Here is a 10,437-nt window from a genome sequence, read left to right as displayed (position 1 = left end):
GTACATCAATTAAGATTTAATAATTACGACTACTTGGAACAACTCAATTAGGTTCTTCAATCCTTGAAATGAGCCCAATTTCTTCAAAACTTCAAGCAAACCCAAATTCCATGTGAGAGAAGGAGTGTTTGTGAGTAGAGTTAAATTTTCGTGAGGAGAAAAGAAGTAGAAGGTGATGTTGAAAGAAAGATAGAGAGAAAAATAGAGTTTGTGGGATTTTAATGGAGTTTGTGAAGGTTGAGAAGGTAGGAAGAAGGAGAAAAAAGAGAGAAGAGAGAAAAATGTTAGGGTTTGAGATTGTAAGGAGAAAGTGAGGAGAAAGGGCCGAAAAATGAGAAAAGTGGCAGAAAAAACAGGGGAGAGCCTGCTCCGTGTAAAAGTAGAGCGCCCGCTCTATTTCAAACCTCTGGGACGTAACCCTCATGGGTAGGAGCGCCCGCTCCTACTTAACGCGGAGCACACACTCCGTTACAACTGGGTAGAGGAGCACTCGCTCATTGCTCGCTCCAACTTGCTGACTTGCTATTGTGTTTCTTTTTTTTTTTTTTTTGGCAAAATGTGATAGGAGTGTCCGCTCTTCTCAAGTTAGGAGATCTTGCTCCTCTTGGAGTTATCGCTCCTTGAGCGCGCATCACCTACTCATCTGCTTCTGCAAACCTTTTGTTATTTTCATATTTGATGCAAGGTTGCGAGGACTCCAAGGAGTGCCCGCTCAATTTTTTTTCTTTTTTTTTTTTAATATATATAAAAGGTAAAAGAACATGAACACAAAAAGGTTAGTGCATAAAAAACACATAAATACATGAACATGCTTGAAATAAAGAGTAAAAGGAAGAAGGGAAAGAGATCGAGTTGCCTCCCGCAAGCGCTTTGTTTTGAGTCATTAGCTTGATTTTACCTCGCAAATTAATCTAGGGTAGCGGAGGTGAAATCTTTGAGTTTGAGGGATATGACTTTTTCAAGCATGTCTCATTCATAGTAGATCTTGAGATATTGGCCATTCACCTTGAAGGATTTTGAAATCCTTGCTACAAACCTCAACCGTAGCATGCGAAAAAACCTTTTTCACCTCAAAAGGGCCACTCCATCTAGACTTGAGTTTGTCCAGAAAAAGCTTCAATCTTGAATTATACAAGTAATACCTTGTCACCTTCATGAAATTCCTTCTTGTTGATGTGTTTGTCATGCCACTTATTAGTTCTTGCCTTGTAGACACTAGCGCAATCATAAGCATTAATTCTGAGCTTTTCTAGCTCATATAATTTTAATAAGCGTTTCACCCGCTCTAGCCAAATCAAAATTAAGACTTGAGAGTCTTGATTTCCCATAACGTCCTATGCTCCATCTCAACCGGCAAGTGGAAACCCTTTCCATATACAAATTTGTAGGGAGTGGTGCCTATAGGAGTTTTGAAAGTCGTCCTATAGGCCCACAAGGTATCATCCAATTTAAGTGACCAATATTTCCTATTTCTTTTCACGCTTTTCTCAAGAATGAGCTTCAATTCACGGTTAGAAATCTTCGCTTGATCGCTAGTCTGAGGATGGTAGGACAAACTCACCTTGTGATGCACCCCATACTTGGCAAAAAATGCATGGAAAGACTTCTTAGCAAAGTGAGAGCCACCATCACTACTAATGATCGTCCTTACTCCCTAAGGACTCCAAACTGAGGAAGAGTGGTCTTCTTAAACAGCTTCATCACCACCTTGACATCATTGGTGGCACGAGGCTATAGCTTCAATCCATTTGGACACGTAGTCAACCGCCACCAAGATGTATTTGTTGCCATAAGATGAAGGAATGGACCCGTAAAGTTTCTGGCCCAAACATCAAAAACTTCTAGCTCAAGGATGGGGTTTTGAGGCATTTCATCTCTTCTTGAAATATTACTGATGCGTTGACACCTATCACAAGTCTTGGCATGGACCCAAACATTCTTGAAAAAGCTAAGGTAGGCTAAAAGAGTCCACTTTGTAATACCTTAGCCACCGTCTTATTAGCACTCATGTGACCTCCACATGGTGAAGAGTAACACATTTCAAGAACACTAGGCACCTCTTCATCCGACACACATCTTCTAATGAGGCCCTCCACTCCTCTTTTGTTTAAATGGGCTCATCCCATATGTATTTCTTAGCATCGTGTTTCAATTTTATTTGTTGTTGAGTTGTAGAATATGGAGGAAAAACACTACAAGCAAGGTAGTTCACGAAATCAACATACCTAGGAAGCTTCTTACTCTCAATGGAAAATAATTGATCATCCGAAAATTAATCATTAATAGGGTGGTCAAAAGCATTTCCCTCACCTTTTTGAACCCGAAGTCTTGATAAATGGTCGGCCACTAAATTTTCGGCCCCTTTCGTATCTCGGATTTCCAAATCAAACTCTTGTAAAAGTAGTATCCAACGGATAAGGCGAGGCTTGACTTCTTTCTTGGCAATAAGATACTTGAGAGCCGAATGGTCGGTGTAACCACTACTTTTGAGCCAAGAAGATATGGTTGAAGCTTTTCTAAGGCCTACACTACGGCAAGAAGCTCTTTCTCGGTGGTGGCATAGTTCACTTGTGCCCCATCAAGAGTCTTGCTAGGGTAGTAGATGGCATGAAGGGCCTTGTCATTTCTTTGTCCCGCAACCGCACCTATGGCATAGTCGCTCACATCACACATGATCTCAAATTTCAAATCCCAATATGGAGGTTGAATAATCGGGTCCGAGACAAGTGCTTTGCAAAAAGCTTCAAGACAATAATTAGTAAGCAAGAATGGGGCATCCTTGGCAAGGAGATGCGTTAGAGATTTGGCAATCTTGGAGAAGTCCTTGATAAAATGACGGTGAAACCCCGCATGACCAAGGAAACTCCGCACCCCTTTGATATTTGTTGGAGGGGGATGTTGCTCAATAACCTCAACCTTCACCTCATCAACTTGAATACCCCTTTGAGAGATAACATGACCTGAAACAACACTTTCTTGTACCATAAAGTGACACTTTCCCAATTCAATACCAAATTAACTTCTTCACATCTTTTTAAAACTTGTGCAAGGTGAGCCAAACATGAACCATAGTCTTGACCATAAATACTAAAGTCATCTAGGAAGACTTCCATTATGTTCTCAAGAAATTCAGAAAATATGGCCATCATACACCGTTGAAACTTAGTCGGAGCATTACATAGCCCAAAAGGCATCCTTCGATATGCGAAGGTACCAAAGGGACATGTGAAATTAGTTTTCTCTTGGTCTTCCGTATGGATTGGGATTTGGAAAAATCTGGAATATCCATCAAGGTAGTAAAAGAATTTGTGCTTGGCTAAACGTTCCAAAAAGTGATCTATGAAAGGCAGAGGAAAGTGGTCTTTCCAGGTAGCGGTATTTAGCCTGCTATAGTCAGTGCACGTATGCCACCCGGTCATACCTCGGGTTGGAATCAACTCATTTGAACCATTTTCAACAACCATTGTCCCAAATTTCTTAGGAACTACTTGAACTAGAGGAGACCCATTTACTATCCAAAATAGGATAAATGATCCCCACATCAAGTAGTTTCATGACCTCTTTCTTTACCACTTCTTTCATATCGGGGTTCAACCTTCGTTGAGCCTCAATAGAAGGCTTGTGACCTTCCTTAAGGGAAATGCAATACATGTAAGAATTTAGGGTTAACCCTTTTAGATCATCAATGCTATACCCAATGGATATTTTGTGAGCTCTTAAATCTTTGAGAAGTTTTGAACGTTGATCGTCATTGAGGTTAGCATTAACAATAACAGACTAGTCTCATCTAAGTACACATATTTTATTTGAGAGATGGGGGAAGAGGTTTAAGATTAAGTTTTCTCACCTCCTTGGTAGGTTCATCCACCAAGTCTTCACCTTGAATATTCAAGCTCTCATGCTCCAGTACATCCAAAGCTTGAACCATATGGAGCACATCTTCTTATCATGGTCTATGAAATTTAACAAAGCAAACTCAAGGAGATCATGAGCATTATGCAAAAATGTTTCTACTTTCATAAATAACATGTTAAAGTATATCAATTCGCATACAATCATCTATATAAGAAGGAGATTTCATGATTTGAGTAAAGCTAAAAGCTTCATGCTTATCACCCACCTCAAACATTAGCTTGCCATTTTTCATATTGATTATTGCCGCCGTCGTAGCTAGAAATGACCTACCCAATATTATTGGTACATTAGGGTATTCATCAATTTCAAAAACAACAAAGTCAACGGGAATGTAGAACTTTTCAACCATAAGAGGTACATCTTCAAGCTTCCCAAGAGGCATCTTTACCGATCTATCGACTAATTGAAGGGGGATGTGAGTAGTTTTAGGTCTGCTAGGCTCAATCTCTTGCAAACCGAGTAGTGCATAAGACTCACACTAGCACTTAAGTTAATCTTTGTGAATAATCATGTCTTTTATGGCACAAGGGATGGAAAAGCTTTCGGGGTCCTTAAGTTTGGTGGGAACTTGTTTTGAATCGATTCATTCTCAAGCTTCTTCAATCATTTCTTTACTTTGCCTGACTAAGGAAAATTTGAAGAGACTTAGGCGGATGTGGTCTTGAGAGACTCCATTACGCTTCACCGTAAAGCAATAATCCATAAATGTTTGCAAGTGAGCTTGTGGATCCTTATCCTTTGCTCCACTAAAATGTTTCCTTTCTATCAAGTCAATTAAAGCGGAGCGAAGTTCAATGTCATTTGCTTCGGTAGTGGGTTGAGTTATGACACTTCTTGATTCAAAAGGACCTAGAGCACCATAACTTCTCAGGTTTCTAGGAGTATCTGCCATTGAGCGATCACTATTAGTAGGACTTGATGATCTAGAAGAGTGAGGAGAACTTCCTCAGGAAGTTCCTAAAGATTTAGCTTCCTCTTCTTCTCGTGCAAATAAAGTCCTCAATATTGGCCGAAGTGGAAGATGATACTTATTGAGATCGTTGTGCGGCTCTATGCCCTCACCTTATGGCCTTGATGGTCCTTTCCAACTCTGGATTGTATGGAATCAAAGGAAGGGCACGCCTACTTGGCATACAAAGCTAAGCAAAGAGTTAGCGATAACAAAATAACAAGCATCAAGCTGAAATTAAAATAGTAAAAGACTTAGACTCACACAACTTCATAATGTTTTAATGCTAGACGCTATTCCCCGACAATGGCGCCATTTTGAAAAAGGAAAATTTGGTCGTTATAAATCTCCTAATAATCAAACAAAACCTAACTCAACCACTAAACTAGGTAAAATGGTAAGTAAGGGTCGAAATAGCAGGGAATAGCTAGAAGAACGCTAATATTGCTAATTGTTGCAAGCTAAGTCGAATATTTAGCAAGATGATTGGTTTACTAAATTAAGAACTAAAACAACTAACTAATTAGGACCTTAGGAAGACGCTAAATGATTAGACAAGAAATCAAATAAGAAAAACATTGGAAGAAGGGGATAAAAACCATCTAATCATGGTTTAGGCAACTAGAAGGGCAAAGTATATATAGGGGGAAGAACCAAGCAACTAATTGAGGTTATTGACTCTTAACTAGCTCTAACACCTTTCCCAAGGGTGCATAAAACTATCCAGGTCACACATTTAAGCCTCTCTCATGGTCTCAAACATACACCCAATAGATAAGCACAATGTTGAGTTACAAAACTCTCACTCTCATGAGTAATTAAGCAAGATAATAGCATAAATATCAACCTTAATCTTCTCTCTCAATTTGACTAAGGCATTAATAAAAAACCATCCAAGTAATTACCTAGAATGCAAGTAGATAATAGTCATGCTATTAATCAATTAATAAGCCCAATCAAACCTCCTAACTTCTTATTCAAACACCCAAATCAATCGTGGTTGGATTTTCACCCCAACCCCAACTGATCAACTACTCCATAATCATCATAGTAATACTGAAAAAAAGGGAAAATAAATCAAACATGAATAACTAAAGCAATCAACACAAGATTTAACATAACATTAAGCTATAAATTAAAATCTAAACATGGATTAAACTAAGTAAACAAAAGTTAATTAAACAAAAAGATAAAAGTGTAAAAGGTATAGAGAAGAAGCGATATTACTTAAACCAAGAAGAAGAAATGAAGATCTTTCATAAAAACCATAATTTTGGCCATAATACAAGCTACAAAACCATGAAAATCTACTTCTCCCTCTAGGATTTCACGTTCTCTCACTAGATTAAGCTAAAAAATCTCTAAAAAATGATTTTCTGGAATAAAAGTTAATCTGTCATTAAGTGGATAAAGTATATATATTATTACTAAAACGTGCTAAAAACAACGTTTAACAAGAAAAAAGTCGAGAAAATAACAAGGAGAGCCCGCTCCTTGTTAATTAGGAGCGCCCGCTCGTAACAAAAGTAGGCGATGGAGCGAGTGCTCATGGAGAGCTCCTGGCTCGCTCCATCCCTACTGTCAATAGGGTGGTTGCTCAGCTTTTGAGGAGCGTCTACTCCTTGTCAAATGCACGCCAGGAGCACTTGCTCAATGGGAGCTTCTGGGTAGCTCCAAGCTACTGCTTCCTTGGTGACCTTCAGCACTTGTAGGAGAGCCCGCTCCGCTCTTCTCCATGCTCAGAGTGCCAGCTCCTTGATAGCTCCCTCCTCGCTCTAAACTTTCTGCCTTATCCTGCCATATTTTAGAACTTATAGGAGTGCCAGTTCCTATTTTAAAAGGAGTGTCCACTCCTCCCGATTTTGCTATTTTCTTCTCAAAAATCCATAATAAACAATAGTGTTAGTGATCAAAGGGGAGGGCAAAAAAGCATGAAATAATTCTACATACTTAACATGCACTGCTAGAGGATGAAAATGAGGAAATTAGAGGGATAAAGTGCACTTAAATGCAAAAATATCATGCAAAAACTATCATAATATGCACAAGAGTGAGACTAAATTCTCACTCATCAGGTTGTATATTGATTTTTTGGTGTTATATAATATTTCTTACGTAGCAAAAAAAAGTTTGTGTGGTACTTACACTCTCTTCTAAACCTCTAATGTAATTGTTTTATTTCCAAGTCAAACCCACAATTAAAAAAATAATGTTTTGTGTAGTTACAAGGTATCAAACATATGACCTTTGAAATGAAAAGTGAAAGTTTTACCATGATTCCAACATTTATCCTTATTTAGTATTTCAAAATCAAACATCATAAGGTCTTATAATTATATCTCATTAAAATATTACACATGTAATTAGATACTTAACCTCAATAAGAGACTAATGTAGACATAAACTCTTATTCTAATTCCTTGTATGATATAATTCTCATAATCAAACAACAGTAAAGCTTAGAGAAAATGATAAGAATGTGAGAGAGAATGAGAGTATTTCATTTCATCTTCTGTAATTTGATGAATGAATACATGTATACATCAACTGAGATATATACCCTCATTATCACAACATTTATCTATATTACAACAATAACTAATTTCCCTAGAATCTAGGAAGTTAGTTAAGCTGTTATTACAAAACTGACATAATCAACAGAACTAGTAACCACCAATGTTGAGCCGAAGAAACTAGTGTTGAGCTTGAGAAGCTGATGAAACAGCCGAGGATACTTCAATACCCCCCCCGCCCTCAAGCTAAGGGTGGATGCAACAGGAGACACACATAGTTTGGACATGAGCTTAGACAACTGGGAAGATAGAAGAGTCTTAGTGAGGAGATGAGCAAGTTGATCACCTATAGAAATGTAGCTTAGCTCAAGTAATCCCTCCAATACTTTGTCTCTAGTAAAATGAACATCAAGCTCAATATACTTGGTTCTTTCATGTTGAACAGAGTTTTTACCCATGTGAATGGCAGATTGATTGTCACAACATAACTTAACAGGAGTTAAATTATCAACACCAAGCTCATTGGAAGCCTCACTAGCCAAGTTATTTCTGATGCAGCAGCAACTAATGCTATGTACTCAGCTCCAGAAGATGATTTTGAGACAATAGACTGCTTTTTTGACTTCCAGGATATAGGAGTTTTCCATAATAGCATAATACAACCAGTGACTGACCTGATCTTCTAAAGTTGGGACATGCAAAGCCTAATCTGAATTAGAGTATCCTTGTAAATTAAGCTGAGTAGAAGCTTGTAACAAAATCCCTTGACCAACAGTTCCTGCTATAAATATCTCAAAAGATGATGTAAAGCGTGCAAATGGTGTGATCTAGGAGCTTGTAAGAAATCGCTAAGGGTTTGTACAGTAAATGAGATATCTATCCTGGTATGTGTCAGAAAGTTTAGTTTTGCCAACTAAACACCTAAAATGACTTGGATCAATATAATAAGCACCATCAGCTAAGAGTTTCAAGTTAAGTGGGCGAGGTGTTTTGGCAGCAGGTTTAGAAGTATCAAGTTCATACCCAGCAAACAACTCTTTTGTAAACTTTCTTTGACGCAAAATGATCCCAGTAGGCAATCTAGTCACCTCTAGTCCAAGAAAATAACTCAGAGGGCCTAAGTCTTTGATACTGAAGACATTATGTAGATGATCTTTAAGAGCAAGTATAAGAGGTAGGTTTGTACCTATGAATATAATATCGTCAACATAGACAGAAGCAATGCACATATCAGTTCCACACTTGTTGATGAATAATTAGTAATCATTTTTTCCTCATAACAAATCGATGATGTTCAAGTTCAACATTTAGCCTAGCAAACTTATGCCTACTAGCCCGTTTTAACCCATATACTTACTTAACAAGCTTGCAAACCTTGTGATTTGGGTTAGGAGCCCCCTCAAGCATAGCCATGTAGACCTCTTCATTTAGAGTCCCATGAGGAAAAACATTGTTTATGTATTTCAAGCTGGTGAAGTGGCCATTGAAAACTGGCTGCAAGAGCTAACAAACATCTGAAGCAATAGTAAAGCTTAGAGAAAAGAATAAGAATGTGACAAAGAATGAGAGTATTTCATTTCATACTTCTGTAATATGATGAATGAATACAGGTATACATCAAGTGAGATATATATACCCTCATTATTACAACAGTAACTAATTTGCCTAGAATTTAGGAAATTAGTTAAGTTGTTATTACAGAACTAACTAACGGAATCAACAGAAGTAGTAACCACCGATGTTGAGCTGAAGAAACTAGTGTTGAGTATGAGAAGCTGATGAATCAGCTGAGGATACTTCAATATTGTAAAATGTTAAGTTATTGCTTTCATACCCGAATTTTTAAGGGTTTATTTTTCAAAATATTATGCAATTACTTATCATATAATTACATCAATTTTACTTACTACGAACAAAAATACAAAAAATAATAACTCCGGACATCACTTAGGACACTTACTAATTTTTCATATTTAAAGTGAGTTGCATTGATATTTTTCCATAAATATAATAGGCGATTTACGTAAGAATAGACAGAAATAATACCTTTTTCCTGTTGCGTAGCATATGTTAAAATTCTGTAATCCAACCTATGATTCTGGGAAACATTGTGTTGTCGCCTCCCATACTCCCATTGTCATATTTCCCAACGAAGTGGGTGGATAGGCTTATTTATCAATCCTTAAATAATTGTTATGATGCATGAGAATTATGATAGCATTATATTTGTATGATCTCCTTTTCTTTTTGGTGACTAGTTGTTGGCCGGCGCGCTAACGCGCGCCGTCCCCCAAAAAAGAAAAAATTGAAAAAAAAAACGATGATATAATTATTGGAGCTAAATCGTTGTTTTTATCATGTATTTGCATTATTCAAATTAAGTTCAATGTTATTAGTTTATTGAATATCAAGCTATACACTAAGATATTTGATGTTTTTTCTCTAAAACGAAAAAGATATTAGATGCTTTATACTCGCAATTTTTCCATAGTTGTTCGAAGGTAACAACAACAATCGAAATAGGGAAGACAAAGGCATCTAAACGTGGTAGCTAGGACCATAAGCTAAATAGATTGACATATACGTATATTATAATTGAGTTACAAAATACAACAAGAGTCTTTGCTAGAAACAAGGAGTCATACGAGCCTTTATGTCCTCTACAATGTCCTTGGATCATTGTTATATAGAAGTATATTACAGCTTAACCATGTCTAGTAGCAAAATGCATTAGTAGCAAAAAAATTAGGCCATGTTAGGCCAATCGTATTAAATGAAGGTTCTCTCCAATCTGACTATGATAATGGTAGTATATTACTTGTATTAAAGAATACAACAAAGTGACAAAACTTAAGCTATCTGCTGGCAGATCTTAGTAGAATATTGTCTGGGACGAGTATTGAGCACTAATTATATTTTTAATACAAATATAGAGAAAATAAGAATTATGTTATAAATTAGGAAAAATTGATAGGACAATCCTAACTATAGACGTTCCGTCATTTTCAGTCCCAACTCGGGATTATTTATGAGCGGTCCCAACTATACATCTCTAACTCT

This window comes from Beta vulgaris, chromosome 2, assembly GCF_026745355.1.
Source record: "Beta vulgaris subsp. vulgaris cultivar EL10 chromosome 2, EL10.2, whole genome shotgun sequence".
Taxonomy (NCBI): Eukaryota; Viridiplantae; Streptophyta; class Magnoliopsida; order Caryophyllales; family Amaranthaceae; genus Beta; species Beta vulgaris.
The sequence above is the reverse complement of the archived record's forward strand: the minus strand, read 5'-3'. Positions refer to the sequence as shown.